The sequence below is a fragment of the Blennius ocellaris genome, assembly GCF_963422515.1.
Source record: "Blennius ocellaris genome assembly, chromosome: 20".
Lineage (NCBI taxonomy): Eukaryota > Metazoa > Chordata > Actinopteri > Blenniiformes > Blenniidae > Blennius > Blennius ocellaris.
The window spans coordinates 2114381-2130537 of NC_137669.1; the positions used below are offsets into that span (position 1 = coordinate 2114381).

General features: G+C 41.1%; 1 protein-coding gene across 2 annotated transcripts in view; it reads left to right on the forward strand.

Annotated features, from left to right (window-relative positions):
- The first annotated feature begins 11475 nt into the window (after positions 1 to 11475).
- phactr4a (phosphatase and actin regulator 4a) overlaps positions 11476 to 16157 on the forward strand; it is a 64530-nt gene continuing 59848 nt past the window's right edge. For both annotated transcript variants that reach the window (XM_080516243.1, XM_080516244.1), the window contains exons 1-2: positions 11476 to 11727; positions 12271 to 12407. The gene's annotated coding sequence lies outside the window, so the exon portion shown is untranslated. The remainder of the gene's footprint in view (positions 11728 to 12270; positions 12408 to 16157) is intronic.

A 16157-nucleotide genomic window follows, 5' to 3' on the forward strand; every position in this document is an offset into this window, starting at 1 on the left:
AGAAATTATTGCGATAAATGATAATATTGCCATTTTGATACCATTTTTCCATAGTCTCTGTTAACATAAAATGCACTTGAATAAATACCACACACAACTGAAGCGATAATAAAGTGTAAACTCTCTGTAAACAAAATGGCACTTCAATATATATTAAACATTAGGCTCAGCCATTAAGATATTAAACAGGCAAAACTGCCAATCCATTTAGGTCCTTTGTAAACAAAAAGTGCACTTGAATAAAAACCACACACAACCAAAACCAATATATAAAATAGAACCTGTTGCTGATAAGAAAAAAATAAACTGTGATATCTTTTAAACCTTAGAATCCCTTAATTAATTCCTGGGGAAATTATTTAGCAACGCAGCGCAAACAGCAGTTTGCATGACAAATGATCGGCACTATTTTCAGGGAATTTAGCATGGAGCAGGACACAGCTTCACGGAAGTGTGCATCGCCAGCACAGAGGAGCTGCTGTTCATTGTTTTGAGCCGTTCTCCTCGGTGAGTTGGAGTTTTAAAACACGGACATCTGGCGGCAGAGCAGCGCATGGCTGGACAAGGCTTTGCAAACTTTCACAATAATGCTTTGTGGTGTTTTGAGAATAAAATATGTCCAAACAGCGACATGTTGTCATGAAAAGTTGGATAGCCGCAATGCTAGCTTCCCTAGCATCCTCGCTAGCTGCAAACTGTGGAACAGATTTCCTGACTCATTACTCTGCAAAATAAATGAGAAATTCGGACATGAGACCAGTTTTAAGAGGATATTCACTGGACTGTTAGATTATATTAACTTGAATTATTCGATGTAATCGGCCATTTTGGCTTCACTGTTACAGAGACAAAAGCTTTGAATTCTGCCATGGGTTTTTCCTCCATTTTCTACCATGTGCCTTCCTTGATACTATTGATGGCCTTTTGATATGTAAACAAGGAAGTGACTGCAGACTGGAGCCTGCCTCAGAGACCAGGTGTCCATTGTGATTGGCCGGGGTGGTCAAGGGTCATAGGGAGGACCTGGACAGAATGAAGTCCACCTGTCTGATTCAAAGGTCTGTATGTGTGTAGAATCAGCCTCTTTCTCATCCTTCAGTTGGGGAGAGCACGGCCATCCCGTACAAGCTGAGCATGTGGTGAGAATGTCTTTGTTTAATAAATAATTGTCTTAATTCTTAACAATCTCAGATCTGTTGTTTCCTCATCTAGCATCTTCCAAGGGCATTTTTATTGGTAATGACGGACTTTCCCAATGTATTTTGCGATCGCTGCTCTACTCCTCACGGGACTCTCATGCTGCACTCCAGGTACGCCAGGTGCTCCGCCTCCCCACACAAGAGGGGCTGACAGCAGGGTTCACGCTTCTTTACGCTAAGAAACCGAGAGGAGTCAGTCAAGACGGACACAGCAAAGTTAACTCATTATCCAGTGTCTTTGGTAAATGAAAAATTATCGAGCCTGGCAAACTGATAGAGCTCATTTGTAATTATTGTGTAATTAATGGATTTTTTGATTATCGCGACAGGCCTATTTACACGACAACATCTTCAAGTGAAATCAGAAAACATTCGTTGTGTCTTGGGTGTCCATTTACATGATAACGGTAAAATTGCAAATGTTTTACTATACTCCGTCGCCAGGGAAAAAGGGCAAAACATAACTTTTCTGAAACGCTGCTATCATGCATGTGCACCCACAGAAGAACAGAGTTGTTCTGCACATGCTCAGTATATGGACAATAACAACAATAGTGCCCTCCAGAGTGTCATGACTCCCAGTCCATATTGTCCTTGGACCTTGGTAGTTTTATCAATGACAGTCACCGCAATAAAAATCCAACTTCGTTGTCTCTGCATATGAATGCTTGTATACTCACCATGGTTAATGTTGATAGTCTATCATTGTTTGCTCCTGTGTGTGTGTGGTTTCAACACAAAAATAACCAACTATACCCACTAGTGGCCCAACATGATATTGTTTACATTTTTTCTGCTGTTTTTGTGTGAAGAGACATCGCTTTTAATAAGTTACAATGTAAACGCCAAACTTTTCTGAAATGCAAAAACAGTGCATTTTTACTTGAAATTAGTAAATGTGGCCTTGATTTCTAAGATAGTAGTATCATAGGCTGGAATGTGTGGCTTCTGGGCCACATATTAATAACACAGAGTAATAACTTGACAGCTATAACATTGTGATGTTTATTAATCACATAATTAATGAATTTGACTCTTTTTTTTTACACATGGAAAAAATGGGTGAAATGGACTCGTCCACTCAATGCTTTCTCAGAACCTCCCATCCTGTTCAGGCGGCACTCTTAGCATCATATCGAGCCCTAATTTGCTCAGAAGTAATGAACTCATTCATTTCTGCCTCTCTGAGATAACGGCACCATGGGTTTCATGTCTCTGAGTGCTGATTGAACCAAATGAACCTGCGTGGTCATTGCAGTGTTACTTCGGGAGGGGTGGGGGTTGGGGGGAGGCACCATGTATTCACGCAGGTCTCTAAAGGTCAGCAATGAGGACAATAATCGTGAGTCACCTTTAATCTGTTTTGCAGCATTGCTGCAGCTTATCTGGGGCTGGAGTGAGATCGTGATACACTGCAATCAGTCTCGGCGTCCGTGCTGATGAGCTTATTGTTTTCCTGTCTGCTTCCTGCAGGGCGACACTCGGAAAGCGTGGGCCGCGCTATTATCTGGCCCGATGTCGCCCCTCCCTGTGGTCTAAAATAGCCCACATTTCTTTTTTCAAAACTTCTTTTTTCCACTTCTAAAGCATGTTGGGGAGTGGCTAGTTGTCACTGTGATGAGAGGATTTAATCTAAATGATGAGGTTTTCAAATCTCAGCTACCCACTAATCAGGGGGAGGCTTTCACAATTTAGCTGCTACCTGAATGAAAATCCAAAGTCACTCCTTTTTCAAGTGATAATTATGCATGTGTGACCTCAACAATGCACAATGACATTTCATGTGAAAACGTCTGGAAGCAGAGAAAGATGAGATGGAGGAGTGGAGTCTGCATTTTTTAGTGCCTCCAGGAGCATAACAGTTCACCTGTCAAACATTTCTCCTGTGCCTCACCTCACTTCCTCTTTTAACACCTCCCCGTCACCGACACCCCCCCCCCCCCCCCCCCACACGTCACCGACACACCCACTCCATTCTGCGAGAACCTCCCTCCAGGTGCACACCAAACTCATCATTTTTACTTTTTCGTTTCAGAAAAGTTTCACTTTTGCAATATTTTGAAAACTATGTTCATTACAACCATGAAACTTATGTAGTTGGCACATAGGGCCATTTGTGGGTCAATGACAGGAATCAAACCAGGTCAAGTCATTTGGAGGGCGGTAGCTTAACCACTCAACGACCGGTGACGCCATGGTTTTCAAGAGATCTTTAGAAACTGTTGATCAGCGTGTAATGAGGTCTACCACTAGTTACCTTCACTTTCTCTGCTAAAGTCAGAGTTTCAAACTTGCACTCGTAAATAATCGACTTAATTATTTTGATTCTTACCTGTTTGTTAGCTTGAGCTGCTAAAAAGTAGGGATTTGTTCGACTCGTTCCGGTTCTGTGAAGCAGTGACTCAATCAGCACCATCCAATCAGCTCTGAGTATCGAAATGACGTTGTGAGTGGGGCTTCAGGCTTCAAGCCCTATGAGGGATCAAAATCATGTGAATGAATGAATGGAGCCACAGCCTGAGCATGAAATACACACTGCATGGTGAGGGAGGGGCTAGCCCCACTAATGCAATACACACTGCATGGTGAGAGAGGGGCTCACCCCACTAATGCAATACACACTGCATGGTGAGGGAGGGGCTCAACCAATAATGCAATACACACTGCATGGTGAGGGAGGGGCTAGCCCCACTAATGCAATACACACTGCATGGTGAGGGAGGGGCTCAACCAATAATGCAATACACACTGCATGGTGAGGGAGGGGCTCACCCCACTAATGCAATACACACTGCATGGTGAGGGAGGGGCTCACCCCACTAATGCAATACACACTGCATGGTGAGAGAGGGGCTCACCCCACTAATGCAATACACACTGCATGGTGAGGGAGGGGCTCACCCCACTAATGCAATACACACTGCATGGTGAGAGAGGGGCTCACCCCACTAATGCAATACACACTGCATGGTGAGGGAGGGACTCAGACAAGAAAATATTGTTGATAATCGTAAAGAATTAATAGCATACTTTGCATGCAGTCATTTCCAGTGATGCCGGTAATTAGTAACTCGTTACTCTCCTACAGTGTTTGGAATAACGGCGTTTAAAATAACGGCGTTAGGTAACGGCGTTATTTTTTCAGTAACGGGGTAGTCTAACTACTTATTTTTTACACCATTACAACGCCGTTCACGTTACTGAACGTTAAATGGGGTGCGTTACATTGCATTGATGTCCTCCAGAAGCACCCCAGGCTTCATACCGGCTGCAGTGACTGTGAGGAGGTGGCTTAAAAACCAGGTCAGCGATTGGCTCAGGCGGAGTTGTCTTTCATGGGAGCCAATCAGAGCCAGTGTTTTTACACATGTGCCAGCTGAGCACACACACACACACACACACACACACACACACACACATACACAAACACGAGAGCAGCGGAGATGGTGAGCGTGGAGCAGTCCGATGAAAACTTGGCATTTTCAAGGTGTCGATACAAGCACTACTTTAAATTCATTGTGGCCAAAGGCAAGAACGTGCATGTGAAGTGTACATTATGTCCCGGAGCAAAGACTTTGTTGACATCCGTGGTGAGCAACTCAAATTTGATGAAGCATCTCACAACGACACACGCGTCTACAAAGCTTGTAGCCCAAAACACCGATACCTCAACCACAGACGAAGTTGCATAGAGCAGGCAGTGACAGACTACGACTACATCTCTGGGTAAATAAATACCAGTAAGAGTACAAATGTGATGATAAAATTGTGAGTCAGATATAAATATAACAAAGAATGAAGGTCAAAGTTTAAATATGTACCAGTAGGTGCAGGAGGCAGGGATCAGCAGAGATTCTGGTGAAACTGGTTGTAATTTTTACGTTCAGACGACTAAAAAGTAACTTGCAATCTAACTTAGTTACTTTTAAAAACAAATAATCGTTGAAGTAACTAAGTTACTTTTTAAATGAGTAACTAGTAATCATTCATCTGATTAGTTTTTAAAGTAACTGTGGCAACACTGATAAGAACATTCTTGAACAAAAAAGGTAAATACGATGAACTTCACATGGCGACTGTGGACATTAGTCAAATGAGTCTGTTGTCTACATTTTAAGGCTCCGTTTACATGACAATGTTTCACATGACAACACCTAATCTATTAAAAAAGCTTACACTGCAGCGGCGGACACACCGACGACGATGTTGTTAGTATGCCCAGGCCAGGGGAGGGCGCTGTTACTTGATTTTGTAATGAAACCACAGACGTATGGCTATCAACAGGACATTGCCCCACCTGCCCCTAACGACCAGTCGCTCCTGGTGTCTGGCTGTTGGTTCATCCTGGGTTCCTGCTTGTGTTCCAGTTGGTCTCCTGTGATCCCCTGAGGCTTCCTTTCAGTAAACCACGGCATGCACACCTTTCTGGCTGTCAGAGTTTGACACTTTTGATTATAATTCTTACCTCACAGTTTGAAGATCCTCATGGGCTTGCAATGCTTTTTGTGTGGACTTTGTACACTATCCCATTTATTTTCAGGTCCTCCCAAAGCCAACATGTTGTAAAATTAATAACTGACTCTCGATTTAGTTTTCGTTTAAATGGGAGTGTGTGTGACTGTCTCTGCGATAGAAAGACTAAGTTGCAGACCCAAAAAGAAAGTCCATTCATGTTAAATACTGCTAATTCCAGACTGGAGTCAACAAACTACAGGCAAGGACAGGAAATACCATGACAGATCTCCAGTCCATCAAACACACATGAAAACAGCGCAGGTGAGGAGTTGAACCCATTACCTTCTCACTATGAAGAGCACTTACCACTGCAGCCCATATGAACGTCTGTTGGATAAACCAGTATAGAAGATTGGATGAATATATCCTCTCTGCTTTACTTCGACAATTTGACTAGTTGATGACAGTCTTTTGGTTTTATCTTACACCCGATGGCTTTATTGACCTTAAAGTGAGATGAACTTCGATTAGAACATTGTGGTCCTGAGACAATTGGAAGTGCAGACACTCTTAACCCATTATGTCGGCTCTTTGATTCCACATCATTATGTAGGGAAAATGAATAAGTACATATAAAGATCTGATGAAGTTTGATAAGACTCACGATGATGACTAGAAAACTGAGTCAGGACATAGAATGGAATAGATTAGATTAGATTAGATTAGATCAATTACTTAAAGATATTTAGATAGGATAGTGATGCACAAGACAATAGACATATTTCTTGTGTGTGTGTGTGTGTGTGTGTGTTTGTGTGTGTGTGTGTGTGTGTGTGTGTGTGTGTGTGTGTGTGTGTGTGTGTGTGTGTGTGTGTGTGTGTGTGTGTGTGTGTGTGTGTGTGTGTATATATATCAGAAACGTATTTCTGAAAACAAACAGGCTGCGCAGTTGAAAAGTTAAAACGTTGCTTCGTAGCTGACAGCTTTGAGTGATGTGTTCAGGTGCATCACGTAACTCCACCCTCCGACATATTAACGAGCTGCGGGGCTCATACAGTAGCAACGTTACAAGCTAATCATGATTAAAATATGACTGATACAGTCATTAGAGAGCTGGAATGCGCAGCACACTGCTGAAGTTTCGGGTGGGGAAGGCGGCGTCATGTGCGCAAAGAAGACCATTCTTCTCGAGAAACAAAACCATTTATACTATATTAGATATATATGGCCATATACTCTATATATGAAACATATATATAATGTAAATTATTAATAATATGAAAAACTACATTGTATTGGTGGCATTACAATTTTAAGCAGGTAGTCATATTATTATGGCTACTATGTGTGACAAGTGCACGAGTAAAGACTTCTTGCCATGGATTGTAATATAACTGACTCAGCTTTAACTGGAATCATGCAAATCTGCTACAATTAAATACATTAAGTGGGTGGGAAAGCTCGTCTGGGTGTCTGAGGCCCGACTGGGTTCATGTAAGAGGTTGCAGATGGGACTGCTTCTGTCTGACTTCTTCATAACCTCCTCAATCGAGTGCAGGTACTCAGCAGAAAGAAATAACAAGTTGAGACCCTCAGACTGGGAATGTGTTGGCTTGTTCTTCTCCCTGCAGGCAGCAGGGCCCAACCACGTGTTTACTTCCTAACAGCAGCAAAACAAAGGGCACACAAATTTAATCATGAACTGAGCGGCTTCATTATCAGGTCTGGCATCTTTGTGCCTTGTTCATGGAAACAGAGAAAAAAAAAAGTCAAAGAATTTGTCTGTGTTCCCTTCCTGTTTTTCATATTAGATCTGAATCTAAATGGCTGAAAACTTCTGGGGCAGTGGAAAGTTAACAACTCTGTGTCGTGAGTGACTTTTCAGACAGATCCAGTCTGTTGTCGCAGTGGATGCAGTGTTTTCACCATTTCAGCAGGGGGCAGACTAACCCAGTGCCCCCAGGTTCTGTAGTTCAAACAACCAGGAGAGACCACAGTGTTCAAACGTCTGTAAATGAAAGATACAATAAAATAAACAAAATAAAGCAAATTATACAGCTAGAGTATATGTGAAAGAAATAACGAAGAAGGATGATCTCTTCATGAAGCTCCCATATGGTCAAGTGATAAGGATTCCTGGTTTTCACCCAGTCAGACCAGGTTCTATTCCCGGTATGGGAACGTTTCTTTTATACGTCATATTGTTGTAAATTATGGAATATTGCACATCTCACACAATGGGCATCCTGTGAGATACTTTCCCCTGCTGTAATTTGCACTGTGTCAATTTGTCCCTGTTTGTTCTTTGGTAAATTGTAGTTTTATATATTTATGTTGTTGTTTTTTGTTGGTTTTTCTTTTTCAGCCTACATTTGTACCTATTTGAACCTACTTTGAACTTTTTTCTTGTTCGTAGAGCCTGGTGGTCACTAGTTGCTGCATTTCACTGCCATACTTGTATGTGACAAAAAAGCAAAATAAAAAAAACGCATCTCATCAAAACAAAAAAAAACAAAAAATGTACATTCAAGGATTCTTGATCATCATACCAGTAGACATAACATGACATGGTATGAAATTCCATGCTCCAGGACCAGTCGATGCCAAAAACATAAAGGAGTAAAGAATAATAGAAAAGTAATATAAAAAAGGCAGAATTAAAACAATCTCCATTGTTTTGTTGTTGTTTTATTTCAAACCTAAGTAAAAATGGAAAAAAAAAAAGCTCACATGTTCTAAAAGGAGTGTGAGGAAACCTACCCCGTCTCCAGTCAATCTATTTACACCCTGTGTGTGGTTTTGTTTTTCACCAATCATATCACATATTCACAACCACAAAAAAAGAAAACAAAAGCGAGTGAGTCAGTAAGACATCTTGTGAACAGCACTTGTTTGTACCACTGCTTCATTGTTGGACATTGCCTGAGCTCCCCGACAGTCTGATCCAGTCTCACTTCACACACTAAAATGCTAAATGTTTTTCAAGTTGTGTGTACGCATGGATGTTTAAAATGTAGTTCCTTCCTTAGTTTATACCCCATACCCCCTTTGTGGTTCCTGGTAGTGAATTATTTGATGCTTTATAGCTCATACATAGTTTGTGTAGTTTGAAATTGATGCAAAGCAGTGCATTTTAATGTGTTTGACTGTAAAAAGAACAGATTTGTGTGTTCTCTGTAACCAGTGTTGCGTATGACCCTTATTGACCCTCACTTGAACTATAACATGGCGACAATTCTTTTCTACATGCAAGGAAAGACATAACTGTACTGTCTTGAATATACAGACTTAGGCCCTTTTGATACGACAACAAACACGAGTGTATCCGCAAAACTCCCTTCACTATTGGGGAAGGGAGGTCTTTTACAGTCTGCATTAATTGAAAAGTCTCTCCAGCAGCTCCCAGGTCTCTGAACAGCTTTCTTCTTTGAACTGAGATGAGAATGTGTCCTACTGTTTCTAAGGCTCCGCACTCACGTTTGCTGTCTGAGTGTTTGCCAATCGGAGCCAGCCCACTTCTAAGCCCAAACCTCAACCTGGTCATTACCATTGAGTCCCTCCTTTTACAGTTAAAATGTTTTCCTATTTCCACTAATTTCTATATTTCAAAATATGACCTCCCCCTGTTTTCATTTTTCCCATGCGCTCTGCCACCCTTCCTTTAATGACTTATTAATTATAAGGATGGCTCCTGAAAGTCCGAACTGCAGGGCAAGTTCTGTTTTCTTCTCCTGGGTTTCTTCATTGCCAGGTAATCTGCCTCCTCATTTCCTGCAACACCCATGTGCACTGGAACCCAAATAAAACCCACCTCACACCCTGCTCTGTGAATTCTGTACAGTTTTTGGAATATGTCTGTCAGTATATCAGGTCTGGACTTTTATTTGATTTCACTTATTGTAATTAAAGCTGTTGCTGAGTCACTGCGTATAACTGAGTTGTCTGGTTCATCATCATCAATTGTCATCATCTCTTCTTTGAAAACTGACATCTGGTCTGAAATTCTACATCCTTTTTTAATACTTAAGTCAGGGATGAAAACTCGAAATGCCACTTTCCCACTCTGGATCCTTGGATCCATCTGTATAAATCTGCAATTATGTTCCCCATTCATGTTGTATATGGTCATTGACGTCTTTCAATATATTTTCTGAGCTCTTTTCCTCATTATTCAGAATGTATAGATCAACTTGGTTGTGGCTAAAGCCATGATGGTACAACTGAGCAGCAGACTGGAGGGAACATTTCATTTCTACTAATGCTGCCTTACATTTGAGTTTATTTCCAAAGTTTGTTATTACTCTTCTTTCACTTCCCATGAATTCCCAAGGCTGATCTAGTGGGCATTTTGTTTGGAATGTTCCATCATATCCTTTTATTTTCATGATGTATTTTAATCTGATGCTTGTACCTTCTAAGTTCCAAGAGCATCTCTCCTATTTCTATCAATAGAGCAGGTACTGGAGTTGCGCAAAACATCCAGTTTTTAATTATTGCAGGAGCTGCTGATCCATGAGCCGTGCATCCACAACCAATAACAGACCTAATCGTTCCTCTGTATATCATCATCATTGACTCTCTATCAGCCTCCCAGTCAGATCCTTCCACACACCTTAGAATATTTATTATTTTTCACATTTTACTAAAATCTTTTCAATATATACCTTCCATGTCATCCTTTCATACAACCACATTCCGAGAAACATACATTTTTACCTTTTCTGAATTCTTACCATATATTTGTATATTCTGATTCAGAAGTTTCTTTTTGTATCTAAATATCATATATTTTGATTGTCTATGGATAACTTGAAACCTTAATCATTGGCCTACTCAACCACTCTATCAAGATGTTTATAGCATGTTGTTCTGTGGTTTCATTACAAAATCAAGTAACAGCGCCTTCCCCTGGCCTGGGAATACTAACAACACCGTCGTCGGTGTGTCCGCCGCTGCAGTGTAAGCCTTTTTAACAGATTAGGTGTTGTCATGTGAAACGTTGTCATGTAAACGGAGCCTTAAAATGTAGACAACAGACTCATTTGACTAATGTCCACAGTCGCCATGTGAATTTCATCGTATTTACCTTTTTTGTTCAAGAATGTTCTTATCAGTGTTGCCACCATTACTTTAAGAACTAATCAGATGAATGATTACTAGTTACTCATTTAAAAAGTAACTTAGTTACTTCAACGATTATTTGTTTTTAAAAGTAACTAAGTTAGATTACACGTTACTTTTCAAGTTACTTTCAGCAGCTACCGACAACCCCCCCTCGTCTGAACATGAAAATTACTACCGTTTTTGATCAAAAACTGCTGATCCCTGCCTCCTGCGCCTGCTGCTACATATTTAACCTTTGACCTTCATTCTTTGTTGTATTTATATCTGACTCACTTGTATTATCAGATTTTTACTATTGCTGCTATTTAGTTTACCCGGAGATGCAGTTGTAGCCTTTTGTTGCACTATTTATTTATTTATTTCTCTCTCTCTATAAAAAAAAAATTACTAAAGATAAAGCTGCATTTTAACCACTGGCCAGCTATTGAAAAGCACAAACTGAAATATTTAAACCATCTTCAGGCTGTGTCAAAGCTCAGAATTAACTTCAACTTGGAGGTATGTAGGCATTTCGCTGCACAAATCCCATGTTGGACCGCTAGCCGCGGGTTTGAGCCCCCTGATTTAACTCCTTCACTCACAGCAACCCCGCAACACTGCAGTCACGTGGTTTCTGAGGTGTCTGCACTGTGCGCATGCGCAAGCACTCTAATCCTCCTCCCAGCCAAGTTACCGTGCGACACCTTTAGACCCGCAAAGACGAAGGAAGTAAAAACTGCTTTTACCGTGTTTCCCGTCACTTGGAGCGGCGTTTGGACAAATGCAGTCGTGCCGTAGCCTTTCGTGGACGTTTTTAAAAGCTCTGCTCGAGGGTTAAGTTTCAGTGCGGAGTTAGTTCAGCTTTGTCTGGTGATGGACAGTAGCTGTGACAAGTGTCAAAACTAATCCGACGAAAACAAGAAGAAAACCTCCACCCTCGGCCTCTCCACACAGGTGAACCGCATAGGAGGTGAGAAAACCTTTGTTTATCATCTTGGTTCGCGTTAGCACGCAGAGCTAAAAGTACAGTAGCCACCTGTTGCTTCCTCCTACTTTAACTTCAGCTAGCGAATTAGCATCGCACACACACATCCCTGTATGAATCGATTTCACCCATACATCTAGTTCTGTTTGGATAAAATGTGAAGGGAGGGGATAAAACTGTACAATCGAGTGTCTTGACGCTGTTTGGTGTCAGTTTCCAGAGTTAGCCGCTGTAGAGACCTGGCTGTACCTGTTTGCTAGCTCCTGGTGAACATCCGGCATTGAAAGCTTTAAAATAACTTTCACATCGTTCACGAGCAGGTTTTTATACACATGTTTAGCTACTGACATATTAAAACGTTTTATTATAGGGTTTGTTCGTGTTTTGTTTCATAAAAGTGCGCTTAAAGTGTCGCAGGTGTCATATCATATGATGGTACCAGCAGGACCCGGATGAAGCTTCAGGTGTTTTCTCTCTCTCTCTCCCTCTCCCTCTCTCTCTCTCTCCCCCCCCGCATTCCTTTCACAGGCCTGTCGACTTGTTCTGACAGGCAGCTGGGCTGAAAGCAGCGATCTACACCCTGTGGGACTGAACAGGCTCTGAGAGCAGACAAAAGGAAGCTACACTTTATTGTATTTCTTCTCGATTGGCTGCATTGTGATCAGGTAAGTCATGATTTCTCTCTCAGTAGGAAAATGTGATCTAGCCTTGTTTACCACAGAGAGGGTTGGTGTTTCACTTAAAACCAAGGAGGCTGTTGGGAAAATTATTAAATATAGGACTTTGGAGTGAGTCAGTTTCGTTTAAGACACTTTAGATATGCTGTGCAGATATTAGCTGCTGCTGTCTGGGCAACATGTCATAAGTTGCAATGGCTTTCTGTGGTGAGCAGAACTTTCTCTAAACACTATTATTAATTACTCCCAATCTGACGAAAGTCTGATTCTAGATCCGAAAGCCACATTTTTGTGGCTCTTATCCTGATCAGTGTGCGTCTTTGGTGTTGGACTGTTTATCACAAGACAACAACATCTCTCATGCTGTTTTTGGAATTGTGAGATTTTTCTGCAGAAAATTGTCATGAAATGTAGCCAACAGCTTGTAAGCACATATTTAGAATCATTGATCATGCTCATTAAGTTTTTAACTTAATTTTCTACTGATTTCATCTTTATGGTTTTAGTGTGTCTTGTTTAAATCATTTTACACTTAAATCCACATTGCATATTTCTAATAGTTTTTATTTTTTTTACATTTGTGGTCCATCATATTAGTCAAGTGAACATAATTTGTGCTTTCAATTGTCTTTTATAGGAATAAATCATTACATCTTTTGGCGATTTTTCATAACATTACTATCTTTTTGTATTTTATGACTTTTTATGGACTGAGCAAGTTGTTTATTTATCCAGGAAATAATTGAGACCTTGATAAGAGAACCATAGATGGAGGTGCATCTCAAAAACATAAAGAAAAAGAAAAACGTTTGACATGGAACTTGTTTCTCTTTTTGTCTTATTATTATTATTATTATTATTATTATTATTATTTTAAAGCTGCACGGAAATAAAATTTTATTAGTAAAAGAATGCAAAATGAATTTTTGTTGTTCCAGGTCTGGCTATTTTGACCCAATTTGCATTAAATTGAATGCTTTGCATCCTTGCAAGTTCTTTTCTATTTTTTTCCCCCTGTAAATAAACTCAATCAAAACAGTTTAGTGAATCGTTGAAATAAAGGTTAAAGGACCCATATTATACTAAATCAACTTTTCTGGTCTGTAAACATCATAAAAGTGCTATTTGGGGTTCAAATACATCCCCAAAGTGTTTTTTTTCATTGATTCCCTCAAGCTTGAGTTCACAGTGATCTTTCTCTGTTCTAACTGGTGGAGGAGCTCAACACCTTGATTCAATTTGATGACGAGGCACCAACGTGCTGACACGTCACAGAGCTGGAGAAGCTCCGCCTCCAGGAAGATTGACATGCGGAGAAACCAAAACAAGAGTGATATGAAAGTGCCAAGGAGCGCGTAGCGCTCTCTCAGTCTCTGCTCACTTCACATTGAACGCTGCTGTTTTTGTTGCTGTCGATAACCGTTTTCACCTTCATGTCCACTTGGAGAAAATGTGTTTTCGGGTACAAGTATGGTTCCTCACTATTTGTCTTGCTGAAAGAAGAAGCACAGCAGCAAACGTAGCTGGACTTTTTTCCCGCGGACCTGCCTCAGAAATCCGCAAAGAATGTGTTTGTTTTTGAGCGACTCTTCACCAAAGAAGCTTCCAGAACTACGGTACTTTGAAACTGGACTTACTCAGAAGCTCATCTTGAAACCTGCTGCTATTCCCACAATAAAAGACTAACGAGGCTCCGAGAGGAGGAGGAGGCGGCTGTGGGCCGGGCCTCAGTCTCCGTTCCGGCGGGGGAGGCAGAGGAACTGAGAACCACCCGTTTCATGAGAGGTGACGTCGGCTCAATCCAAGAAATATCTATAATTTCACAAGTATTATTCCACATGAGCATAGGATGGACTGTGAAACATGAAATATAGTTAAATATGGGCCCTTTAACTAAACTTAAATGAGAAGAAAATCTGCCATAGATGACGTGAGTCTGGTTCAAGAGAAAATATTTGGAGGTCATCTTCTTTTAGGTCTCCGTGACATTTTGTTGCAGCCTTTGGCTACTTCTTCTCTGGTCAGTTTTGAGAATATATTGAGGAAAAGGAGAACTGTTTTCCATGTTTATAGTGAGATCTTCTGAGTTTGCAGTCTCTGGGGCAAACTGCATTAATGTCCTTGGTTTCAGGCGCTGCAGAATGAACTTGGCACAATGGGTGATTGTGTTCCACGCAGCTCTTTATCCGATTAATTGGGAGTTCTTAATGAGCTAATTGGGAGCTTACAATGAACAAACGGGGCTGTGTCGAAGTTTCTGAACTCCCAGCTGATTCTAAACTGACTTTTTAAAGGAATAGCACATCTCTGGTCATTACCTGAGAGGTACTCTGATATCTAAAGTGTAAACTGTATATCGGCAGAATTTCTTTGGTATGGATTGTTTTATATTCGTGCGATTGATCGCCTGGAACCGAGCGGCTGTGCTGAGCTGTTCCAAGTCTAGACGTGCAGCATTTTCCCACATTTACATACATTTGCATTCATTCATTAGGTGGCAGACACTTTTGTCACAGATTGGATGCACAGTACGCTTCAGGAGATAAAGCACCCAAACCCTTCATCCTCCACCGTAACTGCGAGGAAGTCCAATGTATTAATCCACCAGAAGACGTAATCAACATGATCGCTGCTGAAATTGCATTTCATCAACTGTTGATTTTAATAGATTTAATAGGTAAGCAGTGTTGCAGTACTGCAGTAGACGGTAGTGTTGTAGTTAAACCCACCTAATCCAAGACTGATTTAAGACAAGACAAAGTATTGTAGGTACGCAGTCTCATACCGACTACTGAGGGGATTTTGACCCAAGTTGGATGTGGCTGATGCACTGTTTCATCCTCTTGCTTCTCGGAAACCACTGTTTGCTGTGTAAAGCACAAAAATGGCAACATGCTGTTTCTTCTTGCAGCAAACAGCCATGACTGGCCTCCCAGTGAGTCAACAGATGTATTCAAACACCTCAGCTGAAGCAGCTGTCAAAATCCTATTCGCCCTTCCGGGTCAACATCCCCCTTCACCATGACTGTAAAGCACAGTGCCACCCTGTGGTCCAGTTAACAAACCCAGCCAAGACTTCAAGACTGACTCCAGATCAAAACCTGAGCAAGACCAACACTTTAAGTGGCAGAGACCTTAAAGTCCTAGAAAATGTGTTCAGGACTTTAAAGATGTCTGTTAAGAGGCTTTTCAGTTGCACGACGCAGTGTTTCAGGACCTTTCCAGGGATGTTTCCAGGCCCTGAGGCTTTACGTGGGTTGACACTGACAAGGGCCTTTTTTGTTCCGGCTGTTGACGGTTGTAATGTCTGTTCATAACGAAGAGGAGCGGGTCACTGTGGCTGGGTGATGTTGTCTGCCTCAAATCGTGCAAAGAAACATTTGAGAACACCCGGCAGGGTGAGGTATGAATACCTCAAAATACCTGTTTAAGTTTCATCTAAAAGATTCACCCCTTCTCAGTTGTAGTACATTTTCTGAATCGTTTGCTGTTTTGTGCTTTTGGATAGTTTATTAGATGACAGTGATGACCTGTCAATGGTGACTGATTTCTCCATTGCTCCAGTTCTTACATTTGTGACATTGTTATTAGGACTGCAAGATGAATTGCTAATTTACTTGATATGCATCGCAAAAGATGGTCAATGTATTTTCCCCCATCAGATGGAGCCTGTGTATGCTATGGATTATATTTCACTTCCACTATTTCAATCTTACCTGATGTGAACAACAGCTGGAA